Source organism: Bubalus kerabau, chromosome 8 (genome assembly GCF_029407905.1).
Source record: "Bubalus kerabau isolate K-KA32 ecotype Philippines breed swamp buffalo chromosome 8, PCC_UOA_SB_1v2, whole genome shotgun sequence".
Classification (NCBI taxonomy): domain Eukaryota; kingdom Metazoa; phylum Chordata; class Mammalia; order Artiodactyla; family Bovidae; genus Bubalus; species Bubalus kerabau.
The window spans coordinates 27,397,241-27,422,887 of NC_073631.1; the positions used below are offsets into that span (position 1 = coordinate 27,397,241).

General features: G+C 36.9%; 2 long non-coding RNA genes across 3 annotated transcripts in view; one reads left to right on the forward strand and one right to left on the reverse strand.

Annotated features, from left to right (window-relative positions):
* LOC129658978 (uncharacterized) overlaps positions 1 to 24,699 on the reverse strand; it is a 70,139-nt gene extending 45,440 nt beyond the window's left edge. The window contains exons 1-7 of the long non-coding RNA XR_008717652.1: positions 24,454 to 24,699; positions 20,294 to 22,785; positions 19,937 to 20,055; positions 19,058 to 19,160; positions 15,603 to 15,750; positions 9,131 to 9,189; positions 6,139 to 6,335 (exon numbers count right to left, since the gene is read on the reverse strand). This is a non-coding gene — a long non-coding RNA (uncharacterized LOC129658978). The remainder of the gene's footprint in view (positions 1 to 6,138; positions 6,336 to 9,130; positions 9,190 to 15,602; positions 15,751 to 19,057; positions 19,161 to 19,936; positions 20,056 to 20,293; positions 22,786 to 24,453) is intronic.
* On the forward strand, positions 9,247 to 17,173 carry LOC129658977 (uncharacterized). 2 transcript variants are annotated; one of them, XR_008717651.1, is made up of 4 exons: positions 9,247 to 9,396; positions 15,616 to 15,764; positions 16,507 to 16,635; positions 16,731 to 17,173. It is a non-coding gene; the product is annotated as an uncharacterized LOC129658977 (long non-coding RNA). The 2 variants fall into 2 exon arrangements; XR_008717650.1 differs by lacking the exon at positions 16,731 to 17,173 and having other exon boundaries at positions 16,507 to 16,724.
* Positions 24,700 to 25,647: the final 948 nt, after the last annotated feature.

Consider the following 25,647-nt stretch of genomic DNA (forward strand, 5'->3'; position numbering starts at 1 on the left):
CATTTTTTTACACTCACCAGAACACCAGCAGTTAACCCCGTAATGGCCAACTGCTAGTTATTACCCTACATTTGGTCCGCAGCTGCATGGCTCTGCTCACTTTATTGTCGTTTCAGCCCTCAGTCCATTAGATGCCTGGTGACCGCTTGCATGCAGAGGGGCCTTTGGTTAACTGAATCCCCATCAGGATCACAGCTGTTGTAAAATATGCGGTGACAAAAATATCCATGTGCAATGCATGGCAGATAAATCTACAAGCCAATTTAAGCAAAACCTGAAAAACAAATGAGGGGACTAGTCAAACGCTCTGGCTTCTGAACATTACAAACTACATTTCCTTTATTTGGGGGGAATATGTTTCGTAAAATGCCAGCATTCCCCTCTCAGTGTAACAGATGACTGGGGCTAAATTTCAAAGTAATAGGCCCAGTTAAGCAAAAAATATACTTTTCACCTTCCTTCACTCAGCAGTGAGAGAATGAATGTCATGTTCAATTATCCAAACAGATTCCTGACTTTGGCATAATGCTCACATCAGCATTAGGTATTTATTCACAGTGTGCCTCCACTCAAACACCAAACCCGTGTTTCAGTTTCTTTCAGCCCGGACGCCTAGCACGGTGGTTGCATATGTGCAAGCATGTCCTTCCACAGCTGCTGGCAACAGCTGAGCTTCCAAGCCCGGCCCATCACACAGCGCCCTGAAAGCAGCCCGCAGGTAACTCTGGTGGCTGTTACAGTGTCAACCCATTGTCCAGTTGTGACACCGAGAGACTGTGCTCATTCTGCTTCATATTGCTACCTGCAAGCATTTAAAAATAGGAAGAGGACAAGGAAATAAACTACCCCACAAACAGGATGAAATAGTTTCTCGATTGTTATCACTGAATGTCACTCCTTTGTCATTTTGTCAAAAGTGAAAATCAGGTAGCAAACGTGACCTGAGACTCCCTTAGGTCTAACTAAATTTAAATTCACAAGGTGGGAGTTGTTTCTGGTTCTAACTAATCTAAAATTTGGTTTGTACCTGCATGTGTTGATTGAATGAACTCTCCCACATGTATTCTGTCCATTCACTCAATTGTTGAGATGTTCCTTAACAGACTTTTCTCCTCCATTAACTTATTCTGACATGTTGTAAGTACCCACTATGTGCCAGGCACTGGGGATGAAATATTAATGAGTCACAGCTCCTGCATGCAAAGAATCTAGGATTCAGAGGCATAGAATCTCTCAAATGTAGGAGAGGGAAGATTCTTTTTATTCCCTTTCCACCCATGGACAGAGGAGCCTGGTGGGCTACAGTCCATGGGGTTGCAAAGAGTCAGACGCGACTGAGTGACTGAGCACAGCACACATGAATCCTCCAGTTCTCTGCTGCCATAAATTATACAAATGAGAGGGAAAAGCACCATTAGTTACTAAATACTGTTAGCTGTTTCCCCAACTTGGTTAGGTAGGAGAGAACTCATGGTTATATTACCTATGCACTGATGGCCTGTTGATTTCTTAGTAATGGTCATTGGGTAAAAAGATTTTTTTAAAACTTAAAACTAAAAATTATCAGTTAGATACCTGGAGCACAGCCAATGTTTTATGTGCAGGGAGTTAAAAAATACAGTGTGATTTATACATTCTATCTTTAAGGAATAGACCTTGTCAGGTCAAACAAGGTTATGACAAATAATTTAAAAATATAATAGAATGGATTACAATTCACTTATCTGTATATCTATGTATGATGGGAAGAAGTATGCATATGAAACCTCCTGGTTTTTAGCATTGTCAAAATAAACTTAATAGTTTAGATTCTCATAATCTCACATCATGTTGCTCTATTTCTTGCTGTTTTTCAGAGGCTCCCCTTCACCCATAAGATAAAGCACTGGAAGGGCTGTGTGGAATCCACAGGTGGGTGCAGCTCTGCTACATGAAGCGGGTAAGCTTACCAAAGATTTGATCGAAGTCAGTGAATTCCAAGCCTGCTTTGCTCTATTTCTCCTTTGCGAAAGTGTGTGAAAGTGTTAGTCACTCAACCTAGTCACTCAGTCGTGTCCGACTCTTTGCGACCCTATGGACTGTAGCCCCCAAAGCTCCTCTGTCCATGGAATTCTGCAGGCAAGAACACTGGAATGGGTGGCCATTCGTTTCTCCAGGGGATCTTCTCAGGGATCAAACCCACATCTCCTGCATTACAGGTAGATTCTTTACTGCCTGAGCCACCAAGGAAGCTCATTCTCTCCTTTGGGCCCATATTTTTCTCCCCATATTTCAGCTTTCTTCTTGTGTCTCCTCTCTGTTGGTTAATGTTATGCTGTTATTTGAAGGCAGGTCATGGTTCATAAAATACAGGTTTTCTCTAAAGTTAACAAAAATAACTTTATGGATTTGAATGTGAACTTCTATCAGAACAAGAAGACTGATAAGATACATCCCTTTACACTAAATATATAAACTTGGAGCCAAGGGCTAGGGATTTCCCCTGCCTCTAGTGAAATCAGTTCAGTTCAGTTCAGTCGCTCAGTCATGTCCGACTCTTTGCGACCCCATGAATCACAGCACACCAGCCCTCCCTGTCCATCACCAACTCCTGGAGTTTACTCAAACTCATGTCCATCGTGTCGGTGATGCCATCCAGCCATCTCATCCTCTGTTGTTCCCTTCTCCTCCTGCCCCCAATCCCTCCCAGCATCAGAGTCTTTTCCAATGAGTCAACTCTTTGCATGAGGTGGCCAAAGTACTGGAGTTTCAGCTTCAGCATCAGTCCTTCCAAAGAACACCCAGGGCTGATCTCCTTCAGAATGGACTGGTTGGATCTCCTTGCAGTCCAAGGGACTCTCAAGAGTCTTCTCCAACACCACAGTTCAAAAGCATACATTCTTCAGTGCTCAGCTTTCTTCCCAGTGAAATAAGAAAGTATAATAGTAAACACTTTCTGAACTTGTTTCAAGTTTTTAAGAAAATTACAATAGCTCATTTCTTATACTTATCATAATAAAGGAGAAATGAATATGTGGCATTCAGTTAGTCCAAAAATTACTTATTGTTGTATGCTTGTGTGTGTATATATCCTAATAGCATATATACATGTATTACTATATACAGACATATATGTATATATGCTATTAGATATTTTAAGTACAAAGGAAAATGAGATACTCTTATACATAAAGTTACTTCTAATCACAGGAGAAGTAGAAAATGAGCCAAGAGCTTAATCATGATACAGAAAGGTTATAAGCAGAAGGAAAAGTATCATAAAATATATATATTGGAGAAGGGAATGGCAACCCACTCCAGTATTCTTGCCTGGAGAATTCCATGGACAGAGGAGCTTGGTGGGCTATAGTCCATGGGGTCACAAAGAGTCGGACACATCTGCGTGACTCACACAAACACACACACACACATATATATGTATATATAAGGATGAGCACCTGGCCCATACCAGATAAGCTCTCAAGAGGCAAGTAAACTAACCCTTAAAAGCTAAATTTAAGAAGTCAAAGAAAAAGGCATATCATAGACTCTTACTTCCAAGGAAATAGTTTATGAAAAGAACAGATGCATAAAACATGTTGAATTTTAAGGAACCACAAATTACTCAAAACAAAATGCAAGAGATGGAGAGACAGAAGAGACTGGACAAGAGAGCTAGAACTGATCAAGAGGGCTTTAGATACCAGGTTAGTAGGGTCTGGGATTCATTAGGTGATGAAGATGCATTAAGAAATTTATGAAAAAGATCATGATGAGCTAATAAGGGCCTATGCTAAGCACTATTTGCCATGAGCAGGAAAAAGAAACATACTGAATATGTTCAGGAAATAAAATTGATAGGATTTCACAGAGAAAATATACAGGAAAAGCTGGTATTAAATGTGACTTTCAAGTTTTGTCTTGAGTTATTAGCTTGTTGATAGATTTTACTACTTGAAATAAGAAATGGAAAAGGGAATCTGATCAAGAGCACAGGTGGAAGCTTAAGGCTTAAATGGTAATAAGAAATAACATATCTAAAAACTACTGAGGCGATAAGAAAAAGTAAAAATATAAATGAGTTTGTCTACTCATCAATTTTCTCTCAAGTTAAATAGAGTTTTGGAGTCTGTCGGACAACATCTAAAAGAAAGTTAAATTGAATCTGAAAGTCAACCCTTTTAACTGAAGAAATAATCCATATTCTAAGAAAGAATGATAACTAAGAAAAGTATTTTCTAAGAGTTCTAACTACAGCATTTTTTTGTTTTAGAAAACATTACATCTGTACCATTACCTGAAACTAGATTGTTTTTAAGTAACATATAAGCTTTGCATTCCACTTAAAAATGAAAATACTATGCAAAAAAGTCTTATAAAGTAAATATTGGAAATTATACATTTTATGAGCTATTATCCAACCTTTAACTACAAAGAAAATTTATAGGCCTGCCATTTATATGAGAGGGAGAGATGAAATGGTAATAATATGAGAGAGAGACAGAGAAATAATATGAGAAAATATCTATACACATTTAATAAAAATGAAAGTTAAAATAACTTGACATCATTGTTTATCAGTTGGCAAAGTTGAACAAATGTAGGAAAACAAGCACTTTTAAATACGCTCAATGGATATAAAGAGATTTCTTATGTAGCAGTTTAAAAATATAGATTAAAACCTTTAAATTTTACACACCCTTTTTATGAAGCATGTTATTTATAAATTGAGTATATTCAAGAATTAAGCTGTATACATATATATATGTATACACACACACACACATATAGATAGATCAATCCCTGTTATGTATTAAAATGAATACATAACATTTGTGGTGGTTTTAATCAGTGTTTTTTATATTTTAAAGAAAACATCTGATATTCAAAAATAAAAAATGAAAATTGTAAGATTTCTCAAAAGGACTTATGAAGGGTATTTTAGTCATACCCCACAGAACTTCTAAAAATCCTCTTCCTCCATTTATCTTCCCTAAAATCCTCACTACAGTTGGGTAGGTTCTCCCACTGTCTCTGATTCTCTATTAATATTCTCCAAAACCTTTTAATATAATTAAGCACTGGTCATTTCTTCTCTGTCACCTCTTTTCTCCATCTTTTCAGATCAACTTTTTTCTTGTCTTGCATGTGTCTTCCTCAAGTGAATTAATATAGCCTCTTAGACTTAAACAGTGCTCTCATTCATCCATTTCCTGGATCAACACAGCCAAAACAAAGTAGCTTTCCTCTTTGGAAGGGAAAAGAGAAGGCTTTAGAAGAGGGACAGCTGAAAATATGTATATGTTAATTTTTGAAAATATGTCATAGAGAATTTATCATATTTGTTCTGCTTATTACTGAAAATATTTGACATTCTAATTAACAACAGTTGATTGGTTACATTAATTATGCTAAATTCATTCAACAGAATTTGATGACACAGCTTTCAAATTGTTGTGCGTGTATAGGTACGTATGAAGTATATTTAATGACAATGATATTCATATATTAAATTTAAAATCACTAATTTAAATTAGTTTCTGTAGTTAATCTCTCCATTTTTTATTACTGGCTATGTTGAGATATCAAACTATTTCAGTGACTGAGTGAGTGAAGTTGCTCAGTCGTGTCCGACTCTTTGCGACCCCGTGGACTGTAGCCCACCAGGCTCCTCCGTCCATGGGATTCTCCAGGCAGGATTACTGGAGTGGGTTGCCATTTCCTTCTCTAGGGGATCTTCCTGACCCAGGGATCGAACCCAGGTCTCCTGCATTGCAGGCAGACGCTTTAACCTCTGAGCCACTTGTGATTTTCTTTTGTCCTATGTTTTCTAAATATTTTACAACAAACATTGGTGATAAGATTAAAACAGTGATTTGTAAAAGTGGAAGTCTTTACTGCTCTAAATAACATGTTAAACTCAGAGAAATGAAAATGTGTCTAATTTCACCCAAATTGAATTTTTTTCAAAAGCCTCTAATTGACACTCATTTGTTATCATGTATGCCAGTAGTTCTAAAAATGGATAGATGTGAGTTATTTTTAGGACTAAATTAAAAAACACAGAACAGTTTCCAACTATATTACCTTGCTAGGGCTGCCATAACAAAATATTAATACCTCACATAGGTATCTTAAATAGCATAACTTTATTCTCACTGTTCTGCAGGCTGGAAGTGCAAGATCCAGGTGCTGGCAGGGTTCATGTCTTCTGAGGACTCACTCCTGGGCTTGCAGATGGCTGCCTTCTTGCTATGTTCTCACATGGCCTTTCCTCTGTTCACGTGCATTCCTGTAATCTCTTGCTTTTCTCATAAAGACACTAGTCCTATTGATCCAAGATGACCTCATTTAACCTTGAAAAAGTAAAGTGAAACTGTTAGTTGCTCAGTTATGCCTGACTCTCTGCAACCCCATGGACTGTAGCCTGTCAGGCTCCTCTATCCATGGAATTCCTAATTACTGCTTTAAAGGCCACATCTCCAAATTTAGTTATAGGAACTTAGGGCTCCAACATATGAATTTTGAAAGGAATATAATTCAGACCATAATGCCAACTAAAATATACTCTATCAGTTAAAATAAAATTCAACTTAAATTCCAGAAGGTGGATATGAAGATAATAATAGAAAGATACAATTTATACAGTAGCACTACTGTATATTTTAGTATATTCCAATTCTTTGAAATGCATTGTGTACAAAGTAATTCTGTTAACTAAGAAATATAATTAATGAAAAATTCCCTTTTTCAGTAATGCTAAAACTAGAACGAGTCTGAATGTATTTTCTCTACTTTTAATCTAGCTGTGCTGTTACAAGGTGTCACATATACAACTGTGCTAACAGATATAGTCATCTAGAATGCATAGCTGGAAAGGAAATCCTCTACTCCAGGGAGTGCCTTAAAAAAAAATAGGAGGCCTACTCATTAGTTGTCCTTTGTTTTCTACTTTGGGTTACATCAAACTGACCAAAATTCCTATTTATTACTAGTCCATTAAAACAAAAGCAAAGTTTAGACAGAGAGCATTAATCAATTCATATTTCCATAAGCACAAAGATTACGTCAGCCAATAAATCACTCAACCAGCTGTGTCTTTTTTAAAAAGGATTTGTAAATAATCAGTTTGACTGAAATTAATTGCATTTTTTTCTTCCCCCAATCCCTCACACATACAACAGCGTGAAAGTATCTGGAGACAAAGAGTAAGCTGAGATTCTGTCATAAATAAGATAACCAATTTGGCTTATACGCCAAGTAATCCATGGTGAGATCACTGAGTCCTTAGGTATAGAGCAACAGCAAAATGTAGTACTAAGAAATGCGATCACAAAATTTTCCAAGGGGCATAGTTTTTCAATGTGTAAAATGTCATCCATATACGAGGACTTTTTTCTTTTGTGAAAGCACCATGATAATGATTTCATTTACCCAATTATATTTCATAAACTTTTATCAGATAATTTACCTAAATGATTTCTGACTATACACTTGTCTGAAATGTGGGTTTTGAGGATTGGCTACATGAAATAGAAGTCATCTCATGCCCTGAGGCTTCTACTTCATTCATCCAGTACAAACATCAACATGGCAAAAATCCATGTCTAGAAACTTCCTAAAGAATGAAGTGTCTTTCCTCTTTAGAAAGTAGCAACATGAAAGATGACTGAGAATGGTAAGTACTCAAAACCATACCTTACAGTGTTAACTAGTCACCCTGCTTTACTTTAGATCTTCAGACTTTATTCACCTAACAGCTGAAAGTTTATACCCTTTTACCAAGCTCTTCCCACTTCCTCCAGCCTTTGGCTACTCCTTTTCAATTCTCTCTTTGTATGAGTTTTACTGTTTTGTTTTTTAATTCCATATATATATATGATACCTTACAGAGCAGTATTTGTCTCTGCTTGGCTCTTTCACTTAGCATAAAACCTAAAGGTCCATCCATATTGTCACACATATCATGATCTCCGTTTTTCTCATGGCTGAATAGTATTCATAGGAGTGAGTATGTGTGTGATTCTTGAATATGATGTCCTGCATTTCCATTTTGCCTTGGGCCCTGAAAAATTAGGTAGCAAATCCTAAGAATATATTATCCTGAGGATCCCATATCAATTCAAACTCTTCTCTGAACATTAACTTCTTACCTTAGGTCCTGATGATACTGTTTCCCTTGTCTGACACAAGAGGATGTATTTTTCTATTATACCCAAAGTAGCACGGACCCAAAGAAGGTAAGGCATTGGTTGTGTATCACTCCCCTCCCATTTGCAGCTTGCACCACCAGACTAAACCACCCACTACATCTCCTTCTTAGTCTCATATTTTGACCCAGTTACTCCCTTAAATTTACTCTTGACTCATTCTCTTCTCCAGTTTGGTTCATGCCATCATTTTTGGTAACTGTAGGAGGCCTATGGATGAACTATTTCCTCTGCCTGTCAGAGCCCTTCCTTACCTTCAGTCACCTGCTCCTCCACCCCTCCCAGCCAGTGATGCTGGTTGTATCAGCAGTAACTCACCATACCTGAAAGCTTAAAATCAGTCCCTCCCTTCTCCAGCTGCCACCTGCGTTCATTCAGCTTTCAGTCTCAGGTACTCATTTTGCAAGAATTCTTCATCTTCAATAAAACATCAAACCATTGACTTTACTTTTCACTCTTCCAACCTACATATGTTTCCTTTTCCCCCTTTAACCAGGCTTTTAATCCATGTTTCCTAGTTGAAATAATTCCCTTTTAAGTATTTTACCTTCTTTGCCTCCTTTTTTTCTCCAGCATCTTCCCCTTGAAAACCGTAAACACTGGCTGAAAGCATCTTAAAACTTTTTTCATGCCAGCATCTGAGAAGCTAAATGTAATTGTAGATTAACAACTAGGAGGAATAAAACCACTTCACATTTGTGCTAAAATTTTTATACAGATATTGACAGAGAGGTCTAGTGTGCCACAGCCCATGGGGTCACAAAGAGTTAGTCAGGACTTAGCGACTGAACAACAACAAAAACATACAGATATTTAACATTTCATACAGATATTTAAAACTTTAACCATGAAAGCTGGGATAATTCTAGTTTTAAACTAGAGAATTCTTCTGTAAAATACATACACTCATTTCTTTTTAAAATGTTTAAATTGTTTCCTACCTCTTTGAGAATAGCAACCAAACATCTTCCAGGGTTTATAACAGTGCTTCTCTATCAACCTATGGGGAGGAGAGTTTGTTTTAGTTTATGCTTTTGTTCCTATTCTATTTCAACATGGACTGAGACAAGGTCCTACTGCCTATGGTTGGAAGCAATCTGCAATGTGAGATGCACTATCCAAGTTCACACTCACCTGAACTGAGTCCAGTCTAGTGATCAAGGGCTGGAGTCTCTGCAATTTGAAGCTGTTACAAAGGCTTTAAATTGTAAGTACTTTAGTCTATTCGCTACTAGAAGTGGTTTAACCCAGACTATTACTAGTGGCAGTCTACAAGTCCCTGTCTTTCTGACCTTAATCCACACAAACCCATCCACTTGTCTCCAACACAGCAGGCGGCTGGCTTCCTTTCTGCCCTTCAGATGAACTATCAGGCCTCTGGACTCAGAAAATTCTTTGTCCAGTTCTCCACAATAAAGCTTATTGTTATCCTTCAGGTCTCAGCTCAGATACTGTCCTCAGAGAGGCTCTCCCAAAGGCCCCCTCTCAATCAGTCGTGTCCAATTATTCCCTGAATCATAATACAGCTTATTCCCTTTATAGTATATTCTAGAATGTTAACATATTCTTAAATTTTTGTTTTTTAATGCATTGTAAATTCTGAAATTAACTGGATTAGTATAATAAGTAATCATCCTTTGCTTGGCAAATCTACCCTTTCTAATGAAACCAGAATTAATAAACAGGTATGCATAATCTTTTTGGTAAAAACACATAAAAACACACACTTTTTTTTTTAATGGACTCATTCTCTACATATTACTCTGTGGAATAATTTTTCACCTAAGAATATATTTTAGACATTTCTAAAGTCTAGAGACCAACACTTAAACTTAACTCTTTTAAGAAACAATCAAGCAAGTATATACATAACTCAGGTAGGGAGAGCTAAGTAAATGAGATTTTTGGTTATGTTTTTAATCTGCAAGGTTTGTCGTTGTTTGTTTGCTTCGCTACTTCTCTGTTCCCTTTCTTCACCTTCATCAATTCACCCTCCCCCATGAGGATTCTTTTTAAAAGTTCAGTGCCTGCCATTTTTTATAGTGTGTGTTGTGTGTTGTTCTGGTCTCTGTAGTGTTGTGTTCTGGTTGCTTCTCTGCATCTTGCTTTTCTCACTCAACGACTTGTTGTCATAATTACTCCAAGACAAATGGCATAGGTCTTACTCATGGTTTCTAATTGCTTCTCAATAGCCCATAGTGTGACTGTATCATACTTTTTTCTCAGTTGAAGGCCATTCATTCTTTCCGATTTTTGCCTCTTAAAAAAAAAAAAGTGAACATTCTCATATGTATATTTTTATACCGTGGTGTTTTTATTTCTGAAGAATGTGGTTGCTTCTAGGCTGTGGTTATGTACATTTTTAAAGACATTGTTAAAAATTGTTCTCCAAAAAGATGGGGATAATTTATCATTCCAGTAGCAAAGAATGTATCATTTCCTTTATACTGACCAGCAATAGGTTTACTGAAATTTAAAAATTTTGTCAGTTGGTGATGGTAAAGTGATACATATTACATTGTTATTTTAAGTACAGGAAACTTGAGTTTACTCATTTGTGAATTCCCTATTCATATCCTTGATGTAATTTTCTGTTGAGTAGCTTGTCCTTTTCTTTACAATTTGTAAGGATTCCTCCTATATTATAGACATTAAACATTCATCATCATTGTGTTGCAACCTTGTTTTTTTCCCCACAATTCTTATTATCTGTCTGCTGACTTTGTTAGTGTAGTGGACATTTGTCATGTCTGTGTCTGTTCTAAGATCTACTGAACACTCTTTCTGTATGTGAATAATTTTCTACTCATGAGTTCTGTCTCCTAAACTAGAAAGCAGAAACTCACTTTCACAGGTTCCCTTGCAGCTAGTGTACAAGAACATGCTCCTATCAAATTCACCTGCACATAGCTCTAAGGTGGAAATGATGAAAGCAAGACAGTGAACCGTGCTTTCAGTGTTCTACAGAGGCAGCAGAGGTATCTTCTCAAAAGTAGTTCCTCAGTAGAGTTTGGACATTTTTCCTACAAAATTGATATTCTGAACATGTTGTTTCCAACCAAGAACCCTAACTTATAGTGATATCAGTGTGTATACAAAAGTTATAATTTTAATGTCAAATGTATCTTTATTTATTTTTTCTGGGCTTCTGTAATGTTATACAATTTCCCCTTAATCCCTATATTATATAAGTAGCCTTGATGATTTTCTTCTATTTTTTAAATTTTAAATCAATAGGGAACTACTAAACATACATGTACACATATATTTATATTCATATTTTTGTTTTTGAATATTCATAAACAATTGTTGTTTAGTGGCTAAGTCATGTTCGACTCTTTGTGACCCTACCGGGCTCCGCTGTCCATGGAATTCTCCAGGCAAGAATACTGGAGTAGCTTGCCATTTCCTTCTCCAGGGGATCTTCCCCACCCAGAGACTGAACCCATGTCTCCTGCTGAGTTACCAGGGAAGCCCAATTTATAAATAATATACTGTGTGGATGATAACAAACTGGAAAATTCTTAAAGAGATGAGAATACCAGGCCACCTGACCTGCCTCTTGAGAAACCTATATGCAGGTCAGGAAGCAACAGTTAGAACTGGACATGGAACAACAGACTGGTTCCAAATAGGAAAAGGAGTACATCAAGTCTGTATATTGTCACCCTGCTTATTTAATTTATATGCAGAGTACATCATGAGAAGTGCTGGACTGGATGAAGCACAAGTTGGAATAAAGATTGCTGGGAGAAATATTAATAACGTCAGATATGCAGATGACAACATCCTTATGGCAGAAAGTGAAGAAGAACTAAAGAGCCTCTTGATGAAAGTGAAAGAGGAGAGTGAAAAAGTTGGCTTAAAACTCAACATTCAGAAAACTAAGATTATGGCATCTGGTCCCATCACTTCATGGCAAAGAGATGGGGAAACAGTGACTGACTTTATTTTTGGGGGCTCCAAAATCACTGCAGATGGTGACTGCAGCCATGAAATTAAAAGACCCTTGCTCCTTGGAAGAAATATTATAACCAACCTAGACAGCATATTAAGAAGCAGAGACATTATTTTGCCAACAAAGGTCTATCTGGTCAAAGCTATGGTTTTTCCAGTAGTCATGTATGGATGTGACAGTTAGACTATAAAGAAAGCTGAGCTGAAGAATTGATGCTTTTGAACTGTGGTGTTGGAGAAGACTCTTGAGAGTCCTTTGGACTGCAAGGAGATCAAACCGGTCCATCCTAGAGGAAATCAGTCCTGAATATTCATTAGAAGGACTGATGCTGAAGCTGAAACTCCAATACTCTGGCCACCTGATGCGAAGAGCTGACTCATTTGAAAAGACCCTGATGCTGGGAAAGATTGAAGGCGGGAGGAGAAGGGGACAACCGAGGATGAGATGGTTGGATGGCATCACCGACTCAATGGACATGAGTCTGAGTAAACTCCAGGAGTTGGTGATGGACAGGGAGGCCTGGTGTACTGCAGTCCATGGAATCACAAATAGTCGGACATGACTGAGCTGAAGTATTATATGGAAAAAGAGAGAAATCTCTGCTATCCACAAAATATTTTACAAAGATGGAAACCTTCTATAATCTATACTACTCAATAAACACTAGCCCCACTTTAAAAAATATGACTGAAGCTGCTGAGAAACATAATTTTTAATTTAATTTAGATTAATTTCCATTTAAATGTAAATAACATCTGTGCCTGGTGGCTACAGCATTGAACAGCACATAATAGGGACCATTGGCATTTTTATTATATTAATTCTTCCACATATGAGTGGACCCAACTTAGTTTCCTCTGGTTAAACAGCTAATTGTCATCTCTATTTAATAAATAAGTCTTTCTTTTCCCAAAGAGTAGCTAATGTTACCATATATGAAAGTTTCATATACACACATTTATTTTCTAGATTCTCTATTTTTTATGGAGCCATATGGCTAATACCATATTGATGTTATTATAGCGACTTTATAGTCTGATGTGTAAAGCATATTTCACAGCTTCTGATTCTCCTATATCTAACTTTTCTTGGCTGTTTCAGACTTATATTCTTCCAAGTGAAGTTTTATATCATTGTATCCAGTTCTAAAACCAACCTTGATGAAGTTCTATTTATTAGTGCCTCAAATTTATTGAATAATTTTGAAGAATTGGCATTTTTATTGTATTATTCCCATCCAAAATCACAGTATATTTTTCCATAGTTTAAATATTGTTTTATGTCTTTTAATAGTCTATGAATAAGATTCATAGATTTTTTAAATATATGTCCTTTGTTTTCTTTTTTTAAAGGTAGCTATGAAAATATTATGCTCTTTGTTATAAATTAGTATCTTTCCATTTTCATTGCCGTTGCTTACAGATAATATAAACAAAAGATTTTGGTCTTAAAATATTTATTTTGTTTTTATCTTAAATTCTCTTATCCATTATTTTTCATTGGTTCTGATTTTAACTAGAATCTGAATTTCTAGATTAATGTTGTCATTAGAAAAAAATCTATTTTCTAATATTTATACTAATATTTTTTTACTTAGCATTCCAAAGCAATAGCAGCAGTAGAAATTTACATCTAATTTTTCATATTAACTTCAATGAGAATTTTCTAACTTAATGATTAATTTTAGGTTTATTAATTCATATAATTCATAATGTACTGGTATTACCATATGACTTTTAAATAGATTGATGTAAGTCATTATACTGATGGACTTTGGGATATTACAACTATCTCTTATTTTACAAAGATCTCTGTATCTGTATTTATATAGGAGTTTGGGCTACATTTTTGTTTTTATATGCTAACTTCGTAAGGTTTCATATTAAGAATTTTTTCCAGTGGATTGTAGTAACTTAAATAACATAGGAATTATCTGTTTTTTATGAAGATTTGATGTAATCCAGCTGTGAAAATCTGTGGTCTTAGTGGCTTTTATTAATGGCAGATTTTTAACCTTCTCAATAACTTTTTTGATTATTTTCAAAAAACTTTTACGATGATTTTAGAAATTTAAATTTTTAGAAAAGCATCTATGTCACCTATGTCTAAGGTTTTCAGATCTGTTGCAAAGGACTGTCTTCACACATACTTTTTTTATTGTTTTATGACTATTTTAATCACACCTCTAATTACGTCTCATATGTCACTCCCATTCTTGCATATTTTGCTCCTTTCTATTCCCTTAACCAGGCTTCTTTTTCTTGCTTCTCAAATCTCACTTAACTTTCAGTATAGTTCAATAATTGTAGAAAAGGGATCTCTTAACTCCAAATAGTTATAATGGTATGCTATTACAAAACATTCGTCACTATGAATAATAAATTCTCTTGTTACCTCGAGTCTTCACATATAGCTCCATCAGAAAGTCTATTTCCATTCAGTAATAAAAGCTGAGTCCCCCTGTTACATGGGGGCCTATTATGTGGACGAGATGAGGCACAAACTGTATTTAGTAAATGGGTGAGGCAACTATTTGTTGGCAGCCATCAGAAGAGGAAGGGAGCAAAGAGAACAAGACGGTTTTTGTGTGACTAGGAGCTGGTATGGTAATCCCTGTGTGATGCAGACACAGAGCTAACTCTCAGACTATTTCTTAGGTTCTTCAGAAATCTCCATCTCTATGGAAGAGGTGGGCTGATTACCAATTTGGCTGGTTAATACTCCTATAGTCACGGAGAATGCTTCAGGGTCTGGGCCTCTTCAGTAAATCTCCCTTGAGATCACATTTCCCCTTCAGAGAGCCCTGAACCTACAGATGATCTCATGTAGGCTCTTTCTCAGGCATGGCCCATATATGGTATGGGTTGAATCATTCAGGTGTCTTTACTCTGAGAACATCTAAGCACAAGAATCCCTGCCTCCCCTCTCTTTAGGTTTCCCTAGTAGCTCGGTGGTAAAGAATCCACCTTCCACTGCAGAAGACGCAGGTTTGATCCCTGGGTGGGGAAAAGCCCCTGGAGAAGGAAATAGCAACCCATTCCAGTATTCATGCCTGGAGAATCCCATGGAGAAAAGAGCCTGGCGGGCTACAGCCCATGGGGTCACAAAGAGTCAGACACAACTTAGCAACTAAACAACAACCCCTCTCCTTGGCTTGTCTGTCAGCTGCCAGCTAGTTACTCATTTGTGACCTTTATATTTAACAAACTGAAGTCAGACCCTAGGCTCTTGTGTCTCCCTCAATCTGCCACAGACTTACATAAGATTCTCAATGTTCTCTTTAGATCTGAAATGAAGAACAAAGTAATCCCCACCCTTCTGCCTTTATACTCAGAAATTCACAGAACTGCTATTTCTGAATAATCACTTTACTAAATTATAACCATGGTCCAATCTCAGAAAAAATCAACCTAACTTAAGCAGTATTAAACATCAAAAGATTAATTGGTACTTACCAAATTTTTGCAGGGCAGGAGAGCTCTAAGTGGGCCTGAAGCACTGACTGCCAGAGCACCATTGCAGAAAGGACCGTCAGGCCTTGGCCACTTTTGCCACCATCAGGATACTTCAGTTGATGCTATGCACCAGTTTCTATTGCAGTTCCTGAGGATACAATGGTAAACAAAATCAGACAATAAATTCCTGAAATAATGAAATTTTGCTTTTAGGGATAAAGTGGAAGGGGAGACAGGGAGCAAGCAAGGTGCATGTGTAAAATATACATTTATGTTACATGCTGATGATTGCCATGCAGACAGATACCAGAGGCAGCATGCAATTTTAAGCAGGTTTTTACGATTGGAACATTGTTGGTTTTCTTAAAAGACTGACACATACAAATATAACTGAACACTTTTTGAATAATCCTTGATATTTTCTGCTCTTGGGATAATGCCCCAAGTCTCTCAGCCAGTAAATGGGGAGTGAGTATTCAAATTCAGGCCTGGGTGTCTCCAAAGCACATGCTCTTTCCACAACCCATTATTTTTTAATAGTAAAATATACATTATTTCTAGATTTGCCACATCTCCCTTCTTTTATTAATGTACATATAATTAAGAATTGACATATATACACTACCATGTGTAAAACAGATAGCTCATGGGAAGCTGCTTGTATGCACAGCTTGGTGTTCTGGGATGACCTAGAGGGAAGGGATGGGGGTAAGGTGGGATGGAGGTTGGGGTGGGAGGCAGGCTCAAGAGGGAGGGTGTGTAGATATACATATAACTGATTTGCTTCACTGTACAGCAGAAACATAACATTGCAAAGCAATTACACTTAATAAAAAAATTATATTATTTAGAGAAGTCATTGAATCTAAATAGATTAAAGCAAATGTCTTTGTGTCTTTTCTAGTCATAAGGCCATTCCTGGAAAGTTCTGAACAGCTTCCTCAATGCCTAGTTATTGCTCAATCTGAAAACATGGTGTCTTGAGTTCTGCCTTGGAAGAGGCTAAGCAAGATGGCTGCAGACGGCTGGTGAGGTGTGTCTGGTGTTATCTGTACATTCTCCCAGAACAGCTCTAGTTCTGCCAATTTATATATTGAAATGCTCAGGAGTAATCACCATTCTTAACAGACTGGATCTTGTCCAGGCCCAGATTCTTGGACTTCTCTGAATCTCACATGATGGCCCCAGAATCAAATTCTATTAACTGCTAAGGACCACCCAGGAGTAACCTTTAAACTGGATGTAGACATATCAAATTTCCCAGAGCTCTGTCAAGCTAAAGTGGGTCACCCAGACCACACAGAGGCAGGACAGGAGATCTAGTGGAGTTTTGGTTTGGACTCAACTTCCAAAAGAATGTGTGATGTCTTCTCCAGTCTTGAGAAAACAAGCCAGAGACTGTGCACTCATGGAAACAGCTTGGATGCGGTATATCCTCCCACCACTTGGCTTCAGTAACATGCGTGAGTATCAGCTGTCCTCATCTGAGCATCACAGCTATGAATCCTCAACTGTGAATTTTCCTAAGAATGTTGTAAAAGCCATCTCTCCAATCTCGCCTACCCAGTAGATTAAAGAAACCTTTAACTTTGTTTCCTCTCAGTTGTCTTTGTTGGATTCTTGGTAAATTCATATTATTTTAATCAGTGCTTTTATATAAAATTAACTAGGTAATTATAGTAGTGCATTATAATTTTTAGGTGATATTTGTTATATACATGCAAGATTGACACTGCTTATCATTCAGTTTGTTTCTGTCCTTGAGTTTTGGGAACAACACAATCAGAAATATCTACAACATAAAGATTATATCTTTATGTGAATTGACAGCAGTAAATTGGGATTTGATACTTTTTTAAAAGCCTGATCATGCTAGTACAGTAGTTTTAATTTGCACCTGGTTGGGTGTCTTTTACATGAGCAAAAGTGGAAAGTGATGAATGAGCACACTGAACCATTCTCAAGCTGAGAATTTTTGACCTTGTAAGTATATATTACTACTGCCATGTTCTAAGCCTTTCTACTAACTCCCTTGAGCAACCCCAAATTGATACTGTTATTTAAAAGAAATTTTTCTTGTGTAAAGAGATACTAGTATAGTTACACTGCAAGTCACCATATAATCTGATCTAAGCAGAGACATGCCTCTGAAAAACCCGGGATGCTGCTTTCCCTCCAACCATCCATCAACCCCATGACCGAGAAGGTAAGGCAATTCTATTTATGAGGCTCCACTTTCCCCCAAAACCAAGAACAAGAGGGTTCACCAGTTTATAAAATATTTAAAATTTCATCTAAGATAGATAAATTGATGTGCGAATGATAGTTCTATGGAGAAGAGAGAAAAGTCTGCTAATTTGTCTACTTCTTGAACAAGAGGAGGGGCTAACCCAAGAGTTGTTCGTCAGCCACCATGTGGAATCACTTATGCCAGACGGGGCCATCAATTACATTGGAAAGCACTGCACTGTACTTTCTAGATTGTAGGGGGAAAATGCTTATATAAAGTGAAAAAGAGGGAGCAGTAAGACTGTACCTGGTTGATCCAATCCCCCGAGTTCCTCCAATTCTATTACCGTGATTGTCTTTCATCACCTCCTGGATTTTAACCTACAAGTGCACTGCAATACTAGCATCCAGTTACACATCCCCGCCATTGGTGAGCAGACACATGAAGAAAACTCTCGAATTTAGTCATTTATGTGTCAGCGAGCAGGGAGCCCCACTTCCCTCATTGCCAGAAAACTTCCTTCTACACCACTGGAGTAATGGCCAGACATTTACAAGCCATTCCCTTTGGCTGAAAATTTGGTTTTAAACCCTTAATGATGCATCTGCAACTACTGTTTTATTGAACTAATTTCAAATGCAGTCATGTTTCCAGTAGTCTATGACAGTTTTAAAAGTTTGAAGAGACCAGGAGTTGGAGACAACAGTAGAGCAGATGTGTTTCATTGGGATTTGTTAACATTTTACTAAACTATGTTATAGAGACATTTCAGGAGGCAAGCATCAGCTCAAGCAACAATTCCTCTGTAAACACATATAATTCCATGTCAACTGATAAAAGGAGAATACACACGCCACCAAACTCCCAGCCCAATATGCAAATATATATATATATATAAAATTGCAGAATCTGCCTGCAATGAAGCAGACCTGGGTTCTATCCCTGGGTTGGGAAGATCCCCTGGAAAAGGGAATGGCAACCCACCCCAGTATTCTTGCCTGGAGAATCCCATGGACAAGTAGGTCAGGTGGGGTCACAGAGTTGGACACAACTGAGTGACTAACACTTTCACTTTTTTATTCATTTATATATGTGTGTGTGTGTGTGTTTTACTCATTACTCACATGCACATACACACAAATACACACACATATACTGAGTAAAACATAGTCCTGTAAGTGCCACAACAGGTTCAGGTTATTAATTTTAAAGAAAATATACTTACTCATTTTAAAAAATGAAGTAACCATTGGGCATCTGTTATACACAAGACAGCCTTAGGTTTTTGGGATTCATCAGTGACTAAGATATGTGAATTCAAGGAGCTTCTGTTTTGGGAGAAGGAGGTGGAGGCAGACTGAAGTAAAAACAATAAGTAAACTACAAATCTTCCTAGAAGGCGATAAGCATGACGATAAGATAAATAGGTGGAACAGGACTAGAGAGCTCTGAAGTACACGGACTGGGGAGGGGTGTCAGGTCACAGAATGTGAGCAGTCAGTGGACTGCCTGACAAGGTGATATCTGGACAAACAACTGAAAGATGTGAGGGGATTAGCAAGTATTTTTTAAATAACAAATTATGAAATATGAAAGCCTAAAAAATAAATTTGGTAAATTATACAACAATCTGATAAACAGAGCTGAAAACTAAAGTTGTCAGAGAGCAAGAATGATGGTAAAAATACACTTTCCTCAGTTACTTCTCACTCTGCCTCCTCTTCTCTTGTGGCTCAGCTGGTAAAGAATCTGCCTGCAATGTAGGAGACCTGGGTTCTATCCCTGGGTTGGGAAGATCCCCTGGAGAAGGGAAAGGCTACCCACTCCAGTATTCTGGCCTGGACAGTTCACTGGACTGTATAGTCCATAGGGTCGCAAACAGTCAGACATGACTGAGCGACTATCACTTCATTTTCATGCCTCTTCTTAATGCTGTTTTTCCATAAGTCACATCTTCCTCATTTCCTGCTTTGCTCTTTTCTTTCCCTGACAAATTCATGTGCTTCCTTGCTCTTTAAACAGGTATTTTTTAAATTTATGAATAATTAGTGGTGCTTCCAAGAATACATTATTATTTTCCCAGGAAACCAACATGACCACTTACCTTATTCTTGCTGGAAATATCTTTTTTCTTTATTCAGGTTGTGATCATCAGAATCATACATTAATAGTAAACTCTATGGCTCATTTAATGATTTTAATTTTGTTCCTCAAAACCTTGTCCTAAAAGTGAAAAGTCATAAAATGAAAGCAAAGTTCCTTAATTTTAAAGAAATTACAAGGTATATCATTCCAATCCAAAATACTCAAAAAAAATTTTATAGACTGGAATATATATATATATATATCTCAAGTGAACAATGAAAACAAGTTTATATAAACAGTGTGAATAAACACAAACAGCAGTGTGAAAGTAAAACAAAGTCTGAACACAAATTGTCATGAAGTTTACTTTACTCACTAAGGCATGCGGAGCTTCAAGGATGGCAGTTGGTGCTTATCTTCAGACAGGAATTTGACATCGCAGTTGGATATACTGGACATATTAGTTTCCTAGGGCTGCCATAAGAAACTAGCACAAGCTGGGTGGTTTGAAACAACAGACATTAATTCTCTCATAGTTCTGTAAGCCAAAGGTCTAAAATCAAGTCCAAAAGTCTTGGCAAGCTTTCTGGAGTCTCCAGGGGAGAATCTGTCCCAGGCCTCTCTCTTAGCTTCTGGAGATTCCCTGTAATCCTTGGCATTCCTTGGCTTGTAGATGCATCATTTTAGTCTCTGTCTCTGTCTTCCCATGGTCTTCTCCCTCTGTGTCCAAATTCCCCTCTTCTTAGGAAGACATCAATCATTTGATGAGCATCCACCCTCCATTATGATCTTATCATATGTTGATTACATCTACAAAAACCCTACTTCAAAATAAACTCCTATTCACAGGTACCAGAGTTCAAACCTTGACCTTGTCTTTTTGGTGGCACAATTAAATCCTGGAAAAGAATTTCTTTTTCTTAAGACTGTGACAAAAATAAAGGCTAAACCTAAAAACAATGGAACATGTGGAGACACATGGGAACATGTACAGAAGAGACTAAAGATTCAATGGATGCTACATCTTCTCACCTGGCATACTAACACAGAACAACAATGTTTTGTTTCATCCAAACATGATGCTCAATTTGAATTTGTTGCAAAAGATATTAGAAATGATTGTGTTAACTAAGTGGCAAGTCTGTCTGTCTCTGGAAATGTACTATTAATTTAGTATATAGTTTTCAGTATATTTGGGAATGAAAAAAATTTCAAAAAAGTGTTATTTTGGGAAAAGTGAGCTGTTATGGTGAACACTGGTTAATCGTACAGTTATAACGTGAAGTAAATCTGTATCTTCAGAGTCAGGAGCAACCCACCTGTAAAAATATACTTACAGTATATTTTCATAATAATGTACTAAAAGCAGTATTTCCAATGTATGCTACTTAGCTGGCACTTAAAATGCTTAAATATCCCTATAGTATATCATTTCTTCATAAAATGGAGGAAAAAAAAGGTTGTTTCAATGTGGAGGTTGCAGTTTCATTTTTCTGATTAAGTAATTTGCACACCAACTGTTACATATTGAATTATGTTCCCTCAAAAGTATATGTTGAGGTTCTAACTCCCAGTATGGTCTCATTTGGGAAGGGTCTTTGAAGATGTAATTAAGTTAAGATGAAGTCATTAGGGCCCTAATCCAATATGAATGGTGTTCTCATAAAATAAGAAATTTGCATGGAGTCAAACAGTATGTGAAGATAAAAGCAGGACACCATGTACAGATGAAGGCTGAGACCAGGGTGAGGCATCTATAAAGAATGAACATCAAAATTCCTAGAAATCCACCAGAATCTAGGAGAGAGATGTGGAAGAGATCGTCTCTTACAGTCTCGACTGCTCATAGGGAAGACAGTAAGATGTAAGCATATATCTCATAAGGAAGATGTAATAAACAGTTGGATGAGACCTCTGGAAAAGTTTATTAAGCTGACAGAAACCCCTCCTTTTCTTCTTTTTCAAAAACTGCTGGTACAGGCCTGAGGTCTAGCAGCCATGTGGGGACTGCATAGAAGGCTAAGAAATTTATCCCAGAATCCCTGACACTCATGTGCTACTGAACTCAGTGACTGCCTAGCTCTATACTTTGATTGACAAATGTATAACCACATATATTTAAATCACACAGGTCTGTCACTAGAAGCCAAATGCAATTCTTCACCAATATAAAAATCTATCCGAGGACCTATCCATCCTTGGTTTCCCAGCTTCCAGTTAGCTTATTCTGAACTTGTCACACTTTACAATGCAGAGTAATACATCAACATTCCTCATTTTTGTCAGGAAATAAACATTTGACCATGAGAATATTATTGCACATTTCAAGGAACATAATTCTAATGAAACCACAGTATTTTTTCTTTTGAGCATTGTTCTTATTTTTATCAGGAAACAACTTGAGAGATAAAGAAAATTCCCCCTCAAAAACCCTTTAAGTTACTATGTTTTTTTATTTATCATGTTAGTAATCATTTTGCAGTGCCACAAAATGAGTAAGACCTAACTTTTTGGTGTGAGCTTAAGAGAGTTTTAAATTTTGTGGGCTGCCAAAAATATATGAAGATGGCAATGGTTATTCACTGAGACCTCTTCAAAGAGCTTTAATAGCAGAGGAGTGGGAAAAGTGGAAATCAAGAAAGGAAGAACTTGAGGGATTCTTAAAAGTATATTAGTGTTTTTTACAACTCAAGTAATGTCTAAAGCATAATTCTAAGAGGGATACTGGTAGGTGTGATATGGAAAACACTTAAAAAACATACCACAGAACCACTTACCTGAGGACCTACCTGGTACGTCTGTTTTATTCATGTCGTGTAAGAGATAAATGGAAGCCAATTTTTGCTTTAAATGATCCTTTTTTCCTTTCTTCAAAGAAAAAATAAAGAAAAAAGAGAAACAGACTATCATCTGAATTCCTTATAAACTGAAGCTATAGCATTGCCTAAAATTAAGCTTATGTAATCTTCAATGTCATACAGTTAAAAGTATGTGGTCAAATGCTTAAGAAAAAAAAAAAGAAAATGAGGTTTTAAGAGATTTCCCCATGCTTTCTTAGTTAAAATGCTTATTAAAAACCTATGCCTAGTTGCCATCAATTTCCCCCTCAAAATTATATTATTTCACTTAAGAAGTCTTAGCTCTATTCCATTACTTGGCATTGTTGCTTTGAGGGTCTCATCTTCCATGTGAAGAAACAAGTCCATAATGACCAAGCACCTGAGATGCTTTGGATGGTTTGTTTTTTTCTTCTTGGCTACAGCATCTAGGCTCCACAAGACTGTCTTAGTCAAGGACCCAAGCAAAATATTTTTAATTGATTACCATTTGGGGGCAGGAGGAGAAGGGGACGACAGGATGAGATGGCTGGATGGCATCACCAACTCGATGGACGTGAGTCTGAGTGAACTCCGGGAGTTGGTGATGGACAGGGAGGCCTGGCATGCTGCGACTCATGGGGTCGCAAAGAGTCGGATACGACTGAGTGACTGAACTGAACCATTACAGAAAAGTCAACCAATAAAGACTTTTAGGAAAAGTCTTCCCGGGCTTGTAAGTCACTCATTGGCAATCTTAAGCAACAACAGGCTTCACTTAAGAAATAATACTGTAGTTCTTAGCCAGAGGAACAAAAATCACACATGGATCCAGCCCTCTCATCTTTGTTTCCTCCTAGTTGCAGATTTTCAGTTTAGGACTTCTGATTCTTACACTGTTATAGGTGCTGCTTCTTCCCTTTGAACCATCATTCTCTTACTTTCTTATTTTCATAGCCATTATCCTTCCAAATCCTGTTTCTGAATGACATCATTATTGAGTTCTTTGACACTTAACCTTGATACTGAAGTGTAACATCTCAAACGTCTGTTGCATCTTGGAGTATAATGAGATGTCATGTTCATGACCTTATTTCTGAGGAAGTAAGTGAGGTAGGAAGGATCATAAATACAGAGTCTGACACTGAGGAGCAGAACAGCTATTTATAACTCAGTATCACATATATACTAAGTGACAGAGCGAAGACTAGCATCCAGTTCAACTTCCTCGTCCAGTTCTTCCATTCACTCTGCTGCATTTCCACACTCACTTTTGAAATGGGTACTTTTGCTCCATCAACTAGGAAGGTAATTGAAGTGACTCGTGGGAGAGAGAATTCTCTCCCAGTCAGACATGTCTCCAAATTGAATTATTAACATTGGTGAAAGTTTAAGAAGCTACTAAGGCACAGAAAAATGTCATTTTGAAATAAGCAATTTACATTATGATACTCTCGACATTTACCAAAACTATAATATTCAATGCCACTCACTGCAAATCTAACACAAAGCCATTCTCGAAAGCTGAACAAATGACAAATGTTTCCAGAGGTATCCTTGGCCTGAATTATGTGGTTCCCATAGGGAGTTTTATGAATCCAGGTACAGGATGTCATAACAGTGTCTGCTTGGATCCGACAGCCTTGCTCCTCAATTTACAGGACATTTGGCTTGTATTCTTTGTTCCTTAATCTCGTCAGTTATTTCTAAGGAGACCTACCATGCCTCCGTCTTAGAAAATGGTCTTCAGGGTAAGTGAAGGATGAATATTGGTGGCAAAAATCCAGTTTTTCTCCTCTGTTCTTCCAATTCCTACTCATTTTAGCTCCTTTGCTCCATCTATAGCCACGAGACTCAGCCGAGCACAACTACAAAAACAAAGTCAAGTGAGCACACCCAGAGCCTAAATCAATGAAACCAAACTTTGTAGGTGAGGGTGTAAGTACCTGGAAGCTTAGAAAACCATGTATACCTGTATTTTCTCCTGATTGTTTTTCTGTTTTCCTTAGCCATCTGTGTGGAACAGATATTCTGAGTGTATTCACTAGAGAAAAAAAATGTAAAAACTTCTCTTATATTAAAAAGTAATTTGCTAAGTCAAGTATCCCTTCAGTAACTACCAACTGAGAGCTTGTTTTGAGAGACAGTAATTCTGTGATAAGTGCTGGGGCTATAACATGAACCAGACAAGTTCAGTCTTGCCTTCATGAAGCTTATAGTCTGATGGAAATGTACAAAAATGAAAAAAAAAATAGTAAGTATACAACAGTGAGAATATAAAATTCTATGAGAAACTGAGAACAAAGCATTCCCATGGGTATATCTGAGATTGAATGCAATCTACTCTATATCTGGTTTAACTCAATTCAAACTTTCTCCTACTCATAAGAAATTACATAGAAATACAAATAAACAAGGGTGATATTTGGATAAGGATAACCCTGTGCTTGCTATACCACAGAGAAAAATGTAGATCATTCTTAAACTTGAATCTACTAATAAATTTTTATTAACTGCAACATAGTGTCTTATAATGCTATGTGATGTCCTCTTTCTAAATATGAAGAAATTATTTTGAACATTAAAGTAAAATAAAAAGACATGCTGTTTTATGCTAATAATTTTTTTTTTTTTAACAGTAGGACTTCCACCTTTTTTGTGTCTTAAATTGGGTGCACTTATGGGTGTTATTCCATGAGAAAATAAAACCACCAAAAACCATGGTAGGAAATAGGTAGCTACAGCTAATGTTCATCTATACTTTCAATAAATAGATTATAACTTATTATTTATTGCTTTTAATAAATTATATTCTATAAGATAGTGCTTTAGTGTGATCATGCAAATATATCACATTTTCAATTTATTCACTTAAATTCATTGCTAAGAAGGTATGCATGATAGCTTGATGCTA